The 5,025-nt window shown below is 37.6% G+C and overlaps 1 pseudogene; it reads right to left on the reverse strand.

Moving 5' to 3' along the window:
- Nucleotides 1–992: 992 nt before the first annotated feature.
- Nucleotides 993–2,635, reverse strand: LOC132017229 (importin subunit alpha-1-like; annotated as a pseudogene).
- Nucleotides 2,636–5,025: the final 2,390 nt, after the last annotated feature.

The raw sequence follows: 5,025 nt of genomic DNA on the forward strand, positions 1-5,025 counted from the left end.
CATGCATGTGCTGTCTCTGTCAAATAAATAAATAAAATCTTAAAAAAAAAAGAAGCTTTCTGGTTGATGTAGTGTCAGTTTTCTGTTTTTGTTTTTGTTGCCTATGCTTTTAATGTCCTATTCAAAAACTCATTGTTATGACCAATAGCAATAAATTTTTTCTCAGTTTTTGTCTAGAAATTTTATGATTGCAGGTCTTACACTTAAGTCTTTAATCAATTTTGAGTTGGTTTTTGTATATGATTTATGATAATGGTCCAGTTTCACTCTTTTGCATATGAATATTCAGTTTATCCAGTACCATTTATTGAAGAGACTGTCCTTTTCCCATTGTGTATTCTTGGCACATTTTTTAAAGATTAGTGACTGTATATGTGAGAGTTTATTTCTGGGCTCTCTGTTCTATTACACTGGTCTATATATCCCTTTCTGCCAATATAATACTGTTTTGTTTACCCAATTTCTGTAATGTAGTTTGAAATTAGGAAGTGTGATGTCTCCAGCTTTGTTCTTTTACAGAATTGTTTTATTAGTTTTAATAACTTTTTGGTGGAGTCTTGAGAATTTTCTGTATGTAAGATCATATTGTCTGCAGAGACAATTTAATCTCTTCCTTTTTGATTTGGATACCACTTATTTTTCTTACCTAATTCCTCTGGCTACTATTTCCAGTACTATGTGGAATAGAAATGATGAGAATGGGCATCTTTTTTTTTTTTTTAAAGGGTGGAATTTAATCTTTATTTACAGGACACTGCAAGATAGGAGAGTCCACATAGAAATAAGAAACCCACTGGGAGAAGGAGCTTCATACAGTTTTTATAGATTGGAACTGGTCAAGTAGAGTTTTGTTATAAAAAGTGCTACAATAACAAAACACATTTAAAAAGAGTACTTAGTAGAGAAACAGTAAGACAAACTTCTACCAAACAAAGCATACCACAAACAACTTTCTGCATCACAACAAACAACTCTCTGCATCGGTTGTACAAGCTAAAAGTTAAAGGTCCCAGCAGTGCCATCCTGAACCTGGAACGTATAGCCTTCAGAGGTAGTTTCTGGCACAACATTCTGATCTTCCTCTTCCTCTTCCTCTACAGAGAAATACTTCTTAATCAAGTTCAATGAAGCTTTGTACACAGACTCATTTTCATGGTTTTGTAGAGCCTCGATTTTGTGCAAACCTCCACATTCTTCAATCATTATACTAAGTTTCTCGGTTTCACCTAGTTTCTCAGCAGCATGAAAGATGTTGGAAATGGCATCCAGAATGACCAGAATAATTTTGGTATCCTTCACAGTTAAGAGGTTCATCAATGGTTCTATTATGCCACAATGGACGAGGTATACAATCTGTTCAACTGTCCCCCCACTTGTATAGTTGGTCACAGCCCAGACAGCTTCCTTTTGTATCTTAAAGTCTGCCTTAGAGAGAACACCAATGAGGAATAGGACTAATCCGTGATTCACAACTTGCTGTATCTGGTCCTGGCAGCCAGCTGTGATGTTTGACATTGTCCATGTGGCTTCCTTCTAAATATTAGTTTTGGGGTTCATTAGCAGGCTGGGAAAGACAGCAAGCGCTTCTGCGTCTATTACAACCTGAGTCTGTTCATCTGTCCCAGTGACAATATTCCCTATGGCTCTTAGCGCAGGAGTCACAATAGGCAATTCAGTAGCTCCTAGAAGCTTTACAAGCTGGGGCACAACTCTTGTTTTCACCACCATTTCAATCCGTTCGTTTGGACCATCCGTCAGGTAGGAGATGGCCCAGCAGGCATCTGCCAAGACCTCTGGATCATTGTGATGCAAGAGACGAACTAAGGTAGGAAAAATCTGACCGACGGCATCTAGAGGGCGTGCGGGGTTCTGGTTGCGACAAAGGTTTGAAAGTGTCCAAGTAAGGTTACGTAAGTAGCCACATGCTAACGATGACATATCAGGAACTGCGAGGAGAGCCAGAAGCAAATCAACTGCACCATACTTGATAACCAAGTCTCGAAAAACGGAACCGTCCCCTGCAATGTTTCCTAGAGCCCACACAGCCTGTTCGCTGATGTGGGCGTGGGAAGATGCCAACAGGGAAATGAACGCTGGGATCGCGCCTCCATCGACCACAGCCTTGGTCTGTTCTGAGGTCCCGGAAGCAATGTTGGTGAGAGCCCAAGCGGATTCAAACTGAATGGGACTACAATCAGTTCTGCCCAAGAAGGACACAAATTTTGGAATCAAATCAGCCCGAATTATGTTGTCTATGGGGGGCTGCTTTTCCCAAGAAAGCAGTTTCCTAGCAGCGTGAGTAGCCTGGAGCTGGCTTTCCAGATTGTTGCTATGTATGCCCTTGACAATGTCATCAACCAACCTATTTACAGTGCCCTGGTTGTTGCGGTTTTCCTGCAGTGGAGAGATAGCATCATCGGGAAAGAGCCTACGTTTCTCCTTTTCAGCATCTGGTCATCCTTCTTCGCTTTCCTAAGCTCCACATTAACTTCTATTCGACACCGCCTCATTTCTGTACTGTCTTTCCCCTTGTTCTTGAATCTGTTAAGGCGGGCAGCTGGTGAATTAGCATTCTTGTTGGTGGACATGGTTATGAGACTAAGGGAGAAAGCTACACGGCCGGCTCAGGCTTCCACGGGAGGCGGTCTGGGACGCACAGGCTGCAGGTCAGCTGCCCTCAAAACGTCCACCACGAATCACCCCACAGACGGTGTGGTCGAGAATGGGCATCTTTATCTTGCTTTTGAGCTTAGTGGGAAAGATGTCAGCTTTTCACTATTGAATATGATATTAACTGTGGGCTTGTCATATACAGTCCTTTTTATGTTGGTATACATTTTTTCTATACCGCATTTGTTGACATTTTTTATCATAAACAGTTGTTGGATTGTTGTTTTTTCCTGCATTTATTGAGATGGTCATATGGCTTTTATCCTTGATTCTGTTATTATGGTATATCCTGTTTATTTAATGTATACGTTAAAACATTTTTGCATCACAAGAATAAGTTCCATTCAGTGGTGCTGTATATCTTCTCAGTGTGCTTTTTAATTCTGTTTGCTAATATTCAGTTCAACTTTTGCATTTATGTTCATCAGTGACATTGGCTTACAGTTTTCTTATCTTGTAATGTCTTTATCTTTGGTGCCACAGTAATGCTGGCCTCATAAAATAAGTTTCAAAATACTCCTTCTTCTTTACTTTTTTGGAAGAGCATTAAATTTTCTTTAAATGTTTGGTAGATTCACCTGTGAAGCCATATATGAACCGTTAATTGTTGATGATTGTGAATAACGTGATGTCTGTGATTATACTTTATAGCATAATGTGACCCAATAAAACTTCATGCTATTCAACTATTTTTTTAAAAAACATAAGATCTTTTTTTTCTTTTATGGAAGGATACAGTGTTCAATTTACTTGTTTTTACCATTTTTGTAGGAATTCACAATTTCTTATTTGAATACAGAGTATTTTAGTTATTTTGTGTATCTAATCTTAGTATAGTCTATAGAATGCCATATAGTGTATTTTAAATTATCATTTCAATCAAGTTCATTTTATTAACTTTCCTCTTATTCTCCATTATCTGAATGAGAAAGCGTATGATATATTCAGTTAAGCAATCACTGAACTTTCAAGAATCTGCATTAAATAAGATCAAATATTACTTTGAATGCAAACTTCAAAACACATATTGAGATAGATGACTTCACTCATAGTGAAGTATATTTAATAAAGCTCACAAAGATTTTATCATATAAATATATGATGAGAGCACCTGGGTGGCTCAGTGGGTTAAAGCCTCTGCCTCCGGCTCAGGTCATGATCCCAGGGTCCTGGGATCGAGCCCTGCATCGGGCTCTCTGCCCCTCGGGTAGCCTGCTTCCTCCTCGCTCTCTCTGCCTACTTCTGATCTCTGTCTGTCAAATAAATAAATAAATAATCTTTTAAAAAAAAAGAATTAAAGATAGTACAAAAAAATTTAAAAACTATATGATGAAATATACTATTTAAGAAAAATACAACTCACTTATATTATCTAGGAAAGTGTCATAATTATGCTGTGGAGTAAATGATTTTTTTTAATGAATAAAAGGCCTATTTTTCCATGAATTTAGAATATACCAAGGAACTTATGCTAGATAAGAAATGAAGTAAAAGATAATTATTTTTCAGAGTAATAAAAGAAAAAATTGGCATATATGGGCAACTGGGAAAAGGTGGTGGAAGAACAGAGCAAGAAATATGGACAGTATGTCAGATCTGGACTGTAGAGGAAGGTGTCAGCAAGAAATATGCCAAGGTGAAAAATGGTCAGTACAATGTAGTTTAAGAATGGCTAATATTCAGCTTTCAGGTGCTCCTTCTATAGAACTATGCTATTAGTTTTCACCATTTTCTCAAATCTTCAGTAATGTGTTAGTCCATAGTTTTGTTATAATGGTATTTTGAAAAGTCAGGAATTTAAGTAACATCTACTGGTAACCAATGTAGTCTGAAAAATGTAACCTGAACAGGAATCAAAGACAAAGATGGAAAATTTAGTAGAGGTAAAAATCTGGAGCTGGGAATCACAAGGGAAAGCCATAAGGAAACACACATACTTCCACTCCCAACAATCCCAGACAAAGTTATGGAATGTGATTGTTTTTCCAGGACATGAAGGTTCAAGCTGTTCTAACAGAAATGAGTTGAAGAAATTTGGTACCTACAGGCAGCTGACATCTTCATTCCAACTATATGTATATATATAATCTGCTACACTTGGAAAAATGAGTGACTAACTGCTCATTATTCAGTTTCAAGAATAATAAAATTTTTGTTTATTGAAATTTAATCATTAACTTATGGCTACTAACTGTAACACTTATGAATAAGTAGATAGAGAGCTATAGAAAACAAATATCCTTACAGAAAGAAATTATTTTCCTGGGGCTCCTGGGTGGCTCAGTGGGTTAAAGCTTCTACCTTTGGCTCAGGTCATGATCTCAGGGTCCTGGGGTCAAGCTCTGCTCATCAATG

Source organism: Mustela nigripes, chromosome 5 (assembly GCF_022355385.1).
Source record: "Mustela nigripes isolate SB6536 chromosome 5, MUSNIG.SB6536, whole genome shotgun sequence".
Classification (NCBI taxonomy): Eukaryota; Metazoa; Chordata; class Mammalia; order Carnivora; family Mustelidae; genus Mustela; species Mustela nigripes.